Source organism: Caretta caretta, chromosome 2 (assembly GCF_965140235.1).
Source record: "Caretta caretta isolate rCarCar2 chromosome 2, rCarCar1.hap1, whole genome shotgun sequence".
Taxonomy (NCBI): domain Eukaryota; kingdom Metazoa; phylum Chordata; order Testudines; family Cheloniidae; genus Caretta; species Caretta caretta.
Genome location: NC_134207.1, coordinates 186,570,820 through 186,583,720, shown reverse-complemented (window position 1 = coordinate 186,583,720; position 12,901 = coordinate 186,570,820). Strand labels below are relative to the sequence as shown.

General features: G+C 70.4%; 10 non-coding genes across 10 annotated transcripts; all 10 read right to left on the bottom strand.

Moving 5' to 3' along the window:
- Positions 1–613: 613 nt before the first annotated feature.
- On the bottom strand, positions 614–732 carry LOC142071275 (5S ribosomal RNA). Its single transcript, XR_012667351.1, has one exon. It is a non-coding gene; the product is annotated as a 5S ribosomal RNA (ribosomal RNA).
- Positions 733–1,932: 1,200 nt separating this feature from the next.
- LOC142071302 (5S ribosomal RNA) lies at positions 1,933–2,051 on the bottom strand. The gene has a single exon (XR_012667376.1). It is a non-coding gene; the product is annotated as a 5S ribosomal RNA (ribosomal RNA).
- Positions 2,052–3,251: 1,200 nt separating this feature from the next.
- LOC142071301 (5S ribosomal RNA) lies at positions 3,252–3,370 on the bottom strand. Its single transcript, XR_012667375.1, has one exon. It is a non-coding gene; the product is annotated as a 5S ribosomal RNA (ribosomal RNA).
- Positions 3,371–4,570: 1,200 nt separating this feature from the next.
- Positions 4,571–4,689, bottom strand: LOC142071300 (5S ribosomal RNA). Its single transcript, XR_012667374.1, has one exon. It is a non-coding gene; the product is annotated as a 5S ribosomal RNA (ribosomal RNA).
- Positions 4,690–5,888: 1,199 nt separating this feature from the next.
- On the bottom strand, positions 5,889–6,007 carry LOC142071277 (5S ribosomal RNA). Its single transcript, XR_012667353.1, has one exon. It is a non-coding gene; the product is annotated as a 5S ribosomal RNA (ribosomal RNA).
- A 1,196-nt stretch (positions 6,008–7,203) lies between these two features.
- Positions 7,204–7,322, bottom strand: LOC142071274 (5S ribosomal RNA). Its single transcript, XR_012667350.1, has one exon. It is a non-coding gene; the product is annotated as a 5S ribosomal RNA (ribosomal RNA).
- Positions 7,323–8,522: 1,200 nt separating this feature from the next.
- LOC142071299 (5S ribosomal RNA) lies at positions 8,523–8,641 on the bottom strand. Its single transcript, XR_012667373.1, has one exon. It is a non-coding gene; the product is annotated as a 5S ribosomal RNA (ribosomal RNA).
- Positions 8,642–9,841: 1,200 nt separating this feature from the next.
- On the bottom strand, positions 9,842–9,960 carry LOC142071298 (5S ribosomal RNA). The gene has a single exon (XR_012667372.1). It is a non-coding gene; the product is annotated as a 5S ribosomal RNA (ribosomal RNA).
- Positions 9,961–11,160: 1,200 nt separating this feature from the next.
- Positions 11,161–11,279, bottom strand: LOC142071297 (5S ribosomal RNA). The gene has a single exon (XR_012667371.1). It is a non-coding gene; the product is annotated as a 5S ribosomal RNA (ribosomal RNA).
- A 1,201-nt stretch (positions 11,280–12,480) lies between these two features.
- Positions 12,481–12,599, bottom strand: LOC142071296 (5S ribosomal RNA). The gene has a single exon (XR_012667370.1). It is a non-coding gene; the product is annotated as a 5S ribosomal RNA (ribosomal RNA).
- Positions 12,600–12,901: the final 302 nt, after the last annotated feature.

The following is a 12,901-nucleotide window of genomic DNA, read 5'->3' as shown; positions in this document are numbered from 1 at the left end:
GCCCGTCTCCCGCTTCGCAAGGCCCCGGGGGAGGCAGGATGGGCCACCGCCGCCTCCTCAGGGAGACCAGCCCAGAGGCGACCAGCACCCACCTTTCCCACTTACCGGCCCCGAAGCCGAGGCAGGGACTGCTCCAGGCCCGCAGGCAGCCTTCCCGGCCAAAAGGACAGCGGCTGCCTCCCTCCCCTCACTTTCAAAGGGCCAGCTGCCAAGGAGGCAGGCTGGCAAAGGGCTTCCCTCAACCAGCCACCCCAAAGGCCCGGGCTGCGCCGCACGGCAAGGCTTCTGGCTTTCCTTTCTCCCAGCCTCCAGCGGCGGAGCTGAAGCGGCGGGCAGGGAGCGCGAGGGCAGACAGGCCTTGGGGCGCCTGCCGCCGCTTCGGCCAGCTGGCCTCCCACACCTGCTGCCAAGGGGGCAAGAGCGCCGCCTGGTAAGAAAAACAAAGACGCCGCGGGGCCGGGCGCCCCAAGCCCTCGCCCTGGGCTGCGGCGGGCGAGCTGGCTACGGCCTGCGAGACCTCTGCGGAAGCAAGCGAGGACCAGGCGGCAAAAGCCTGTGCCGCAGGGAGACCTGCAGCCGGGCAGCGGCAGGGAGCGTGGCGAGGGCCGGCAAAAGCCTACAGCACCCAGTATTCCCAGGAGGTCTCCCATCCAAGTACTAACCAGGCCCGACCCTGCTTAGCTTCTGAGATCAGACGAGATCGGGCGTGTTCAGGGTGGTATGGCCGTAGACGCTGCTGCCTGCCGCTTTGCCTGCCTTTAAACGAGCCCACAGACACCGCCCTGCCTGCTCCACGCCGACCCCCCCCCCCGCCCCCACACCGGGTCCGCAACGCCCTCACGCACGCGCGCACCCACGCACGCACGCACGCACGCGCCACCGGCCTCGCACCCCAGCCTCCACACACCCAGGCTCACGCCCCGCAGCACCATCCGCAGCCCCCGACACCCGGCCCACACGCACCGCGACGAACCCTCCTCCCCACCCCCCACAAATACACACCCGCTCCCCTCTCACCACGCACTCGCTCCTCAGATGACGCCCTCACAAACTGCACGCACACACACGCACACACCCCGACACAAAACCCACAGGGGAAACGCACCGCCCAGGACGGGGCTGCCGCCCGCACGCCCGCTCCCGCGCCTCACCTGCACGCACCCCGCAGGGGCAGCTCCCGCACAGCCCGCTCGCCTTTCCTCACACCTCCCGGTCCTCGACACAGCTCTCACGCCTCCCTGGGGACGCCCTCCCGCACTTGGCCTGCCTTTTGCTCGCTCCGGGAAACCCGGGACGCGCCCCCCGGGGGCCTCCCCCGGGCCCGTCTCCCGCTTCGCAAGGCCCCGGGGGAGGCAGGATGGGCCACCGCCGCCTCCTCAGGGAGACCAGCCCAGAGGCGACCAGCACCCACCTTTCCCACTTACCGGCCCCGAAGCCGAGGCAGGGACTGCTCCAGGCCCGCAGGCAGCCTTCCCGGCCAAAAGGACAGCGGCTGCCTCCCTCCCCTCACTTTCAAAGGGCCAGCTGCCAAGGAGGCAGGCTGGCAAAGGGCTTCCCTCAACCAGCCACCCCAAAGGCCCGGGCTGCGCCGCACGGCAAGGCTTCTGGCTTTCCTTTCTCCCAGCCTCCAGCGGCGGAGCTGAAGCGGCGGGCAGGGAGCGCGAGGGCAGACAGGCCTTGGGGCGCCTGCCGCCGCTTCGGCCAGCTGGCCTCCCACACCTGCTGCCAAGGGGGCAAGAGCGCCGCCTGGTAAGAAAAACAAAGACGCCGCGGGGCCGGGCGCCCCAAGCCCTCGCCCTGGGCTGCGGCGGGCGAGGTGGCTACGGCCTGCGAGACCTCTGCGGAAGCAAGCGAGGACCAGGCGGCAAAAGCCTGTGCCGCAGGGAGACCTGCAGCCGGGCAGCGGCAGGGAGCGTGGCGAGGGCCGGCAAAAGCCTACAGCACCCAGTATTCCCAGGAGGTCTCCCATCCAAGTACTAACCAGGCCCGACCCTGCTTAGCTTCCGAGATCAGACGAGATCGGGCGTGTTCAGGGTGGTATGGCCGTAGACGCTGCTGCCTGCCGCTTTGCCTGCCTTTAAACGAGCCCACAGACACCGCCCTGCCTGCTCCACGCCGACCCCCCCCCCCGCCCCCACACCGGGTCCGCAACGCCCTCACGCACGCGCGCACCCACGCACGCACGCACGCACGCGCCACCGGCCTCGCACCCCAGCCTCCACACACCCAGGCTCACGCCCCGCAGCACCATCCGCAGCCCCCGACACCCGGCCCACACGCACCGCGACGAACCCTCCTCCCCACCCCCCACAAATACACACCCGCTCCCCTCTCACCACGCACTCGCTCCTCAGATGACGCCCTCACAAACTGCACACACACACACGCACACACCCCGACACAAAACCCACAGGGGAAACGCACCGCCCAGGACGGGGCTGCTGCCCGCACGCCCGCTCCCGCGCCTCACCTGCACGCACCCCGCAGGGGCAGCTCCCGCACAGCCCGCTCGCCTTTCCTCACACCTCCCGGTCCTCGACACAGCTCTCACGCCTCCCTGGGGACGCCCTCCCGCACTTGGCCTGCCTTTTGCTCGCTCCGGGAAACCCGGGACGCGCCCCCCGGGGGCCTCCCCCGGGCCCGTCTCCCGCTTCGCAAGGCCCCGGGGAAGGCAGGATGGGCCACCGCCGCCTCCTCAGGGAGACCAGCCCAGAGGCGACCAGCACCCACCTTTCCCACTTACCGGCCCCGAAGCCGAGGCAGGGACTGCTCCAGGCCCGCAGGCAGCCTTCCCGGCCAAAAGGACAGCGGCTGCCTCCCTCCCCTCACTTTCAAAGGGCCAGCTGCCAAGGAGGCAGGCTGGCAAAGGGCTTCCCTCAACCAGCCACCCCAAAGGCCCGGGCTGCGCCGCACGGCAAGGCTTCTGGCTTTCCTTTCTCCCAGCCTCCAGCGGCGGAGCTGAAGCGGCGGGCAGGGAGCGCGAGGGCAGACAGGCCTTGGGGCGCCTGCCGCCGCTTCGGCCAGCTGGCCTCCCACACCTGCTGCCAAGGGGGCAAGAGCGCCGCCTGGTAAGAAAAACAAAGACGCCGCGGGGCCGGGCGCCCCAAGCCCTCGCCCTGGGCTGCGGCGGGTGAGGTGGCTACAGCCTACGAGACCTCTGCGGAAGCAAGCGAGGACCAGGCGGCAAAAGCCTGTGCCGCAGGGAGACCTGCAGCCGGGCAGCGGCAGGGAGCGTGGCGAGGGCCGGCAAAAGCCTACAGCACCCAGTATTCCCAGGAGGTCTCCCATCCAAGTACTAACCAGGCCCGACCCTGCTTAGCTTCCGAGATCAGACGAGATCGGGCGTGTTCAGGGTGGTATGGCCGTAGACGCTGCTGCCTGCCGCTTTGCCTGCCTTTAAACGAGCCCACAGACACCGCCCTGCCTGCTCCACGCCGACCCCCCCCCCCGCCCCCACACCGGGTCCGCAACGCCCTCACGCACGCGCGCACCCACGCACGCACGCACGCACGCGCCACCGGCCTCGCACCCCAGCCTCCACACACCCAGGCTCACGCCCCGCAGCACCATCCGCAGCCCCCGACACCCGGCCCACACGCACCGCGACGAACCCTCCTCCCCACCCCCCACAAATACACACCCGCTCCCCTCTCACCACGCACTCGCTCCTCAGATGACGCCCTCACAAACTGCACGCACACACACGCACACACCCCGACACAAAACCCACAGGGGAAACGCACCGCCCAGGACGGGGCTGCCGCCCGCACGCCCGCTCCCGCGCCTCACCTGCACGCACCCCGCAGGGGCAGCTCCCGCACAGCCCGCTCGCCTTTCCTCACACCTCCCGGTCCTCGACACAGCTCTCACGCCTCCCTGGGGACGCCCTCCCGCACTTGGCCTGCCTTTTGCTCGCTCCGGGAAACCCGGGACGCGCCCCCCGGGGGCCTCCCCCGGGCCCGTCTCCCGCTTCGCAAGGCCCCGGGGGAGGCAGGATGGGCCACCGCCGCCTCCTCAGGGAGACCAGCCCAGAGGCGACCAGCACCCACCTTTCCCACTTACCGGCCCCGAAGCCGAGGCAGGGACTGCTCCAGGCCCGCAGGCAGCCTTCCCGGCCAAAAGGACAGCGGCTGCCTCCCTCCCCTCACTTTCAAAGGGCCAGCTGCCAAGGAGGCAGGCTGGCAAAGGGCTTCCCTCAACCAGCCACCCCAAAGGCCCGGGCTGCGCCGCACGGCAAGGCTTCTGGCTTTCCTTTCTCCCAGCCTCCAGCGGCGGAGCTGAAGCGGCGGGCAGGGAGCGCGAGGGCAGACAGGCCTTGGGGCGCCTGCCGCCGCTTCGGCCAGCTGGCCTCCCACACCTGCTGCCAAGGGGGCAAGAGCGCCGCCTGGTAAGAAAAACAAAGACGCCGCGGGGCCGGGCGCCCCAAGCCCTCGCCCTGGGCTGCGGCGGGTGAGGTGGCTACAGCCTACGAGACCTCTGCGGAAGCAAGCGAGGACCAGGCGGCAAAAGCCTGTGCCGCAGGGAGACCTGCAGCCGGGCAGCGGCAGGGAGCGTGGCGAGGGCCGGCAAAAGCCTACAGCACCCAGTATTCCCAGGAGGTCTCCCATCCAAGTACTAACCAGGCCCGACCCTGCTTAGCTTCCGAGATCAGACGAGATCGGGCGTGTTCAGGGTGGTATGGCCGTAGACGCTGCTGCCTGCCGCTTTGCCTGCCTTTAAACGAGCCCACAGACACCGCCCTGCCTGCTCCACGCCGACCCCCCCCCCGCCCCCACACCGGGTCCGCAACGCCCTCACGCACGCGCGCACCCACGCACGCACGCACGCACGCGCCACCGGCCTCGCACCCCAGCCTCCACACACCCAGGCTCACGCCCCGCAGCACCATCCGCAGCCCCCGACACCCGGCCCACACGCACCGCGACGAACCCTCCTCCCCACCCCCCACAAATACACACCCGCTCCCCTCTCACCACGCACTCGCTCCTCAGATGACGCCCTCACAAACTGCACGCACACACACGCACACACCCCGACACAAAACCCACAGGGGAAACGCACCGCCCAGGACGGGGCTGCCGCCCGCACGCCCGCTCCCGCGCCTCACCTGCACGCACCCCGCAGGGGCAGCTCCCGCACAGCCCGCTCGCCTTTCCTCACACCTCCCGGTCCTCGACACAGCTCTCACGCCTCCCTGGGGACGCCCTCCCGCACTTGGCCTGCCTTTTGCTCGCTCCGGGAAACCCGGGACGCGCCCCCCGGGGGCCTCCCCCGGGCCCGTCTCCCGCTTCGCAAGGCCCCGGGGGAGGCAGGATGGGCCACCGCCGCCTCCTCAGGGAGACCAGCCCAGAGGCGACCAGCACCCACCTTTCCCACTTACCGGCCCCGAAGCCGAGGCAGGGACTGCTCCAGGCCCGCAGGCAGCCTTCCCGGCCAAAAGGACAGCGGCTGCCTCCCTCCCCTCACTTTCAAAGGGCCAGCTGCCAAGGAGGCAGGCTGGCAAAGGGCTTCCCTCAACCAGCCACCCCAAAGGCCCGGGCTGCGCCGCACGGCAAGGCTTCTGGCTTTCCTTTCTCCCAGCCTCCAGCGGCGGAGCTGAAGCGGCGGGCAGGGAGCGCGAGGGCAGACAGGCCTTGGGGCGCCTGCCGCCGCTTCGGCCAGCTGGCCTCCCACACCTGCTGCCAAGGGGGCAAGAGCGCCGCCTGGTAAGAAAAACAAAGACGCCGCGGGGCCGGGCGCCCCAAGCCCTCGCCCTGGGCTGCGGCGGGCGAGCTGGCTACGGCCTGCGAGACCTCTGCGGAAGCAAGCGAGGACCAGGCGGCAAAAGCCTGTGCCGCAGGGAGACCTGCAGCCGGGCAGCGGCAGGGAGCGTGGCGAGGGCCGGCAAAAGCCTACAGCACCCAGTATTCCCAGGAGGTCTCCCACCCAAGTACTAACCAGGCCCGACCCTGCTTAGCTTCTGAGATCAGACGAGATCGGGCGTGTTCAGGGTGGTATGGCCGTAGACGCTGCTGCCTGCCGCTTTGCCTGCCTTTAAACGAGCCCACAGACACCGCCCTGCCTGCTCCACGCCGACCCCCCCCCCTGCCCCCACACCGGGTCCGCAACGCCCTCACGCACGCGCGCACCCACGCACGCACGCACGCGCCACCGGCCTCGCACCCCAGCCTCCACACACCCAGGCTCACGCCCCGCAGCACCATCCGCAGCCCCCGACACCCGGCCCACACGCACCGCGACGAACCCTCCTCCCCACCCCCCACAAATACACACCCGCTCCCCTCTCACCACGCACTCGCTCCTCAGATGACGCCCTCACAAACTGCACGCACACACACGCACACACCCCGACACAAAACCCACAGGGGAAACGCACCGCCCAGGACGGGGCTGCCGCCCGCACGCCCGCTCCCGCGCCTCACCTGCACGCACCCCGCAGGGGCAGCTCCCGCACAGCCCGCTCGCCTTTCCTCACACCTCCCGGTCCTCGACACAGCTCTCACGCCTCCCTGGGGACGCCCTCCCGCACTTGGCCTGCCTTTTGCTCGCTCCGGGAAACCCGGGACGCGCCCCCCGGGGGCCTCCCCCGGGCCCGTCTCCCGCTTCGCAAGGCCCCGGGGGAGGCAGGATGGGCCACCGCCGCCTCCTCAGGGAGACCAGCCCAGAGGCGACCAGCACCCACCTTTCCCACTTACCGGCCCCGAAGCCGAGGCAGGGACTGCTCCAGGCCCGCAGGCAGCCTTCCCGGCCAAAAGGACAGCGGCTGCCTCCCTCCCCTCACTTTCAAAGGGCCAGCTGCCAAGGAGGCAGGCTGGCAAAGGGCTTCCCTCAACCAGCCACCCCAAAGGCCCGGGCTGCGCCGCACGGCAAGGCTTCTGGCTTTCCTTTCTCCCAGCCTCCAGCGGCGGAGCTGAAGCGGCGGGCAGGGAGCGCGAGGGCAGACAGGCCTTGGGGCGCCTGCCGCCGCTTCGGCCAGCTGGCCTCCCACACCTGCTGCCAAGGGGGCAAGAGCGCCGCCTGGTAAGAAAAACAAAGACGCCGCGGGGCCGGGCGCCCCAAGCCCTCGCCCTGGGCTGCGGCGGGCGAGCTGGCTACGGCCTGCGAGACCTCTGCGGAAGCAAGCGAGGACCAGGCGGCAAAAGCCTGTGCCGCAGGGAGACCTGCAGCCGGGCAGCGGCAGGGAGCGTGGCGAGGGCCGGCAAAAGCCTACAGCACCCAGTATTCCCAGGAGGTCTCCCATCCAAGTACTAACCAGGCCCGACCCTGCTTAGCTTCTGAGATCAGACGAGATCGGGCGTGTTCAGGGTGGTATGGCCGTAGACGCTGCTGCCTGCCGCTTTGCCTGCCTTTAAACGAGCCCACAGACACCGCCCTGCCTGCTCCACGCCGACCCCCCCCCCCGCCCCCACACCGGGTCCGCAACGCCCTCACGCACGCGCGCACCCACGCACGCACGCACGCACGCGCCACCGGCCTCGCACCCCAGCCTCCACACACCCAGGCTCACGCCCCGCAGCACCATCCGCAGCCCCCGACACCCGGCCCACACGCACCGCGACGAACCCTCCTCCCCACCCCCCACAAATACACACCCGCTCCCCTCTCACCACGCACTCGCTCCTCAGATGACGCCCTCACAAACTGCACGCACACACACGCACACACCCCGACACAAAACCCACAGGGGAAACGCACCGCCCAGGACGGGGCTGCCGCCCGCACGCCCGCTCCCGCGCCTCACCTGCACGCACCCCGCAGGGGCAGCTCCCGCACAGCCCGCTCGCCTTTCCTCACACCTCCCGGTCCTCGACACAGCTCTCACGCCTCCCTGGGGACGCCCTCCCGCACTTGGCCTGCCTTTTGCTCGCTCCGGGAAACCCGGGACACGCCCCCCGGGGGCCTCCCCCGGGCCCGTCTCCCGCTTCGCAAGGCCCCGGGGGAGGCAGGATGGGCCACCGCCGCCTCCTCAGGGAGACCAGCCCAGAGGCGACCAGCACCCACCTTTCCCACTTACCGGCCCCGAAGCCGAGGCAGGGACTGCTCCAGGCCCGCAGGCAGCCTTCCCGGCCAAAAGGACAGCGGCTGCCTCCCTCCCCTCACTTTCAAAGGGCCAGCTGCCAAGGAGGCAGGCTGGCAAAGGGCTTCCCTCAACCAGCCACCCCAAAGGCCCGGGCTGCGCCGCACGGCAAGGCTTCTGGCTTTCCTTTCTCCCAGCCTCCAGCGGCGGAGCTGAAGCGGCGGGCAGGGAGCGCGAGGGCAGACAGGCCTTGGGGCGCCTGCCGCCGCTTCGGCCAGCTGGCCTCCCACACCTGCTGCCAAGGGGGCAAGAGCGCCGCCTGGTAAGAAAAACAAAGACGCCGCGGGGCCGGGCGCCCCAAGCCCTCGCCCTGGGCTGCGGCGGGCGAGGTGGCTACGGCCTGCGAGACCTCTGCGGAAGCAAGCGAGGACCAGGCGGCAAAAGCCTGTGCCGCAGGGAGACCTGCAGCCGGGCAGCGGCAGGGAGCGTGGCGAGGGCCGGCAAAAGCCTACAGCACCCAGTATTCCCAGGAGGTCTCCCATCCAAGTACTAACCAGGCCCGACCCTGCTTAGCTTCCGAGATCAGACGAGATCGGGCGTGTTCAGGGTGGTATGGCCGTAGACGCTGCTGCCTGCCGCTTTGCCTGCCTTTAAACGAGCCCACAGACACCGCCCTGCCTGCTCCACGCCGACCCCCCCCCCCGCCCCCACACCGGGTCCGCAACGCCCTCACGCACGCGCGCACCCACGCACGCACGCACGCACGCGCCACCGGCCTCGCACCCCAGCCTCCACACACCCAGGCTCACGCCCCGCAGCACCATCCGCAGCCCCCGACACCCGGCCCACACGCACCGCGACGAACCCTCCTCCCCACCCCCCACAAATACACACCCGCTCCCCTCTCACCACGCACTCGCTCCTCAGATGACGCCCTCACAAACTGCACACACACACACGCACACACCCCGACACAAAACCCACAGGGGAAACGCACCGCCCAGGACGGGGCTGCTGCCCGCACGCCCGCTCCCGCGCCTCACCTGCACGCACCCCGCAGGGGCAGCTCCCGCACAGCCCGCTCGCCTTTCCTCACACCTCCCGGTCCTCGACACAGCTCTCACGCCTCCCTGGGGACGCCCTCCCGCACTTGGCCTGCCTTTTGCTCGCTCCGGGAAACCCGGGACGCGCCCCCCGGGGGCCTCCCCCGGGCCCGTCTCCCGCTTCGCAAGGCCCCGGGGAAGGCAGGATGGGCCACCGCCGCCTCCTCAGGGAGACCAGCCCAGAGGCGACCAGCACCCACCTTTCCCACTTACCGGCCCCGAAGCCGAGGCAGGGACTGCTCCAGGCCCGCAGGCAGCCTTCCCGGCCAAAAGGACAGCGGCTGCCTCCCTCCCCTCACTTTCAAAGGGCCAGCTGCCAAGGAGGCAGGCTGGCAAAGGGCTTCCCTCAACCAGCCACCCCAAAGGCCCGGGCTGCGCCGCACGGCAAGGCTTCTGGCTTTCCTTTCTCCCAGCCTCCAGCGGCGGAGCTGAAGCGGCGGGCAGGGAGCGCGAGGGCAGACAGGCCTTGGGGCGCCTGCCGCCGCTTCGGCCAGCTGGCCTCCCACACCTGCTGCCAAGGGGGCAAGAGCGCCGCCTGGTAAGAAAAACAAAGACGCCGCGGGGCCGGGCGCCCCAAGCCCTCGCCCTGGGCTGCGGCGGGTGAGGTGGCTACAGCCTACGAGACCTCTGCGGAAGCAAGCGAGGACCAGGCGGCAAAAGCCTGTGCCGCAGGGAGACCTGCAGCCGGGCAGCGGCAGGGAGCGTGGCGAGGGCCGGCAAAAGCCTACAGCACCCAGTATTCCCAGGAGGTCTCCCATCCAAGTACTAACCAGGCCCGACCCTGCTTAGCTTCCGAGATCAGACGAGATCGGGCGTGTTCAGGGTGGTATGGCCGTAGACGCTGCTGCCTGCCGCTTTGCCTGCCTTTAAACGAGCCCACAGACACCGCCCTCCCAGCTCCACGCCGACCCCCCCCCCCGCCCCCACACCGGGTCCGCAACGCCCTCACGCACGCGCGCACCCACGCACGCACGCACGCACGCGCCACCGGCCTCGCACCCCAGCCTCCACACACCCAGGCTCACGCCCCGCAGCACCATCCGCAGCCCCCGACACCCGGCCCACACGCACCGCGACGAACCCTCCTCCCCACCCCCCACAAATACACACCCGCTCCCCTCTCACCACGCACTCGCTCCTCAGATGACGCCCTCACAAACTGCACGCACACACACGCACACACCCCGACACAAAACCCACAGGGGAAACGCACCGCCCAGGACGGGGCTGCCGCCCGCACGCCCGCTCCCGCGCCTCACCTGCACGCACCCCGCAGGGGCAGCTCCCGCACAGCCCGCTCGCCTTTCCTCACACCTCCCGGTCCTCGACACAGCTCTCACGCCTCCCTGGGGACGCCCTCCCGCACTTGGCCTGCCTTTTGCTCGCTCCGGGAAACCCGGGACGCGCCCCCCGGGGGCCTCCCCCGGGCCCGTCTCCCGCTTCGCAAGGCCCCGGGGGAGGCAGGATGGGCCACCGCCGCCTCCTCAGGGAGACCAGCCCAGAGGCGACCAGCACCCACCTTTCCCACTTACCGGCCCCGAAGCCGAGGCAGGGACTGCTCCAGGCCCGCAGGCAGCCTTCCCGGCCAAAAGGACAGCGGCTGCCTCCCTCCCCTCACTTTCAAAGGGCCAGCTGCCAAGGAGGCAGGCTGGCAAAGGGCTTCCCTCAACCAGCCACCCCAAAGGCCCGGGCTGCGCCGCACGGCAAGGCTTCTGGCTTTCCTTTCTCCCAGCCTCCAGCGGCGGAGCTGAAGCGGCGGGCAGGGAGCGCGAGGGCAGACAGGCCTTGGGGCGCCTGCCGCCGCTTCGGCCAGCTGGCCTCCCACACCTGCTGCCAAGGGGGCAAGAGCGCCGCCTGGTAAGAAAAACAAAGACGCCGCGGGGCCGGGCGCCCCAAGCCCTCGCCCTGGGCTGCGGCGGGTGAGGTGGCTACAGCCTACGAGACCTCTGCGGAAGCAAGCGAGGACCAGGCGGCAAAAGCCTGTGCCGCAGGGAGACCTGCAGCCGGGCAGCGGCAGGGAGCGTGGCGAGGGCCGGCAAAAGCCTACAGCACCCAGTATTCCCAGGAGGTCTCCCATCCAAGTACTAACCAGGCCCGACCCTGCTTAGCTTCCGAGATCAGACGAGATCGGGCGTGTTCAGGGTGGTATGGCCGTAGACGCTGCTGCCTGCCGCTTTGCCTGCCTTTAAACGAGCCCACAGACACCGCCCTGCCTGCTCCACGCCGACCCCCCCCCCCCGCCCCCACACCGGGTCCGCAACGCCCTCACGCACGCGCGCACCCACGCACGCACGCACGCACGCGCCACCGGCCTCGCACCCCAGCCTCCACACACCCAGGCTCACGCCCCGCAGCACCATCCGCAGCCCCCGACACCCGGCCCACACGCACCGCGACGAACCCTCCTCCCCACCCCCCACAAATACACACCCGCTCCCCTCTCACCACGCACTCGCTCCTCAGATGACGCCCTCACAAACTGCACGCACACACACGCACACACCCCGACACAAAACCCACAGGGGAAACGCACCGCCCAGGACGGGGCTGCCGCCCGCACGCCCGCTCCCGCGCCTCACCTGCACGCACCCCGCAGGGGCAGCTCCCGCACAGCCCGCTCGCCTTTCCTCACACCTCCCGGTCCTCGACACAGCTCTCACGCCTCCCTGGGGACGCCCTCCCGCACTTGGCCTGCCTTTTGCTCGCTCCGGGAAACCCGGGACGCGCCCCCCGGGGGCCTCCCCCGGGCCCGTCTCCCGCTTCGCAAGGCCCCGGGGGAGGCAGGATGGGCCACCGCCGCCTCCTCAGGGAGACCAGCCCAGAGGCGACCAGCACCCACCTTTCCCACTTACCGGCCCCGAAGCCGAGGCAGGGACTGCTCCAGGCCCGCAGGCAGCCTTCCCGGCCAAAAGGACAGCGGCTGCCTCCCTCCCCTCACTTTCAAAGGGCCAGCTGCCAAGGAGGCAGGCTGGCAAAGGGCTTCCCTCAACCAGCCACCCCAAAGGCCCGGGCTGCGCCGCACGGCAAGGCTTCTGGCTTTCCTTTCTCCCAGCCTCCAGCGGCGGAGCTGAAGCGGCGGGCAGGGAGCGCGAGGGCAGACAGGCCTTGGGGCGCCTGCCGCCGCTTCGGCCAGCTGGCCTCCCACACCTGCTGCCAAGGGGGCAAGAGCGCCGCCTGGTAAGAAAAACAAAGACGCCGCGGGGCCGGGCGCCCCAAGCCCTCGCCCTGGGCTGCGGCGGGCGAGGTGGCTACGGCCTGCGAGACCTCTGCGGAAGCAAGCGAGGACCAGGCGGCAAAAGCCTGTGCCGCAGGGAGACCTGCAGCCGGGCAGCGGCAGGGAGCGTGGCGAGGGCCGGCAAAAGCCTACAGCACCCAGTATTCCCAGGAGGTCTCCCATCCAAGTACTAACCAGGCCCGACCCTGCTTAGCTTCCGAGATCAGACGAGATCGGGCGTGTTCAGGGTGGTATGGCCGTAGACGCTGCTGCCTGCCGCTTTGCCTGCCTTTAAACGAGCCCACAGACACCGCCCTGCCTGCTCTACGCCGACCCCCTCCCCCGCCCCCACACCGGGTCCGCAACGCCCTCACGCACGCGCGCACCCACGCACGCACGCACGCACGCGCCACCGGCCTCGCACCCCAGCCTCCACACACCCAGGCTCATGCCCCGCAGCACCATCCGCAGCCCCCGACACCCGGCCCACACGCACCGCGACGAACCCTCCTCCCCACCCCCCACAAATACACACCCGCTCCCCTCTCACCACGCACTCGCTCCTCA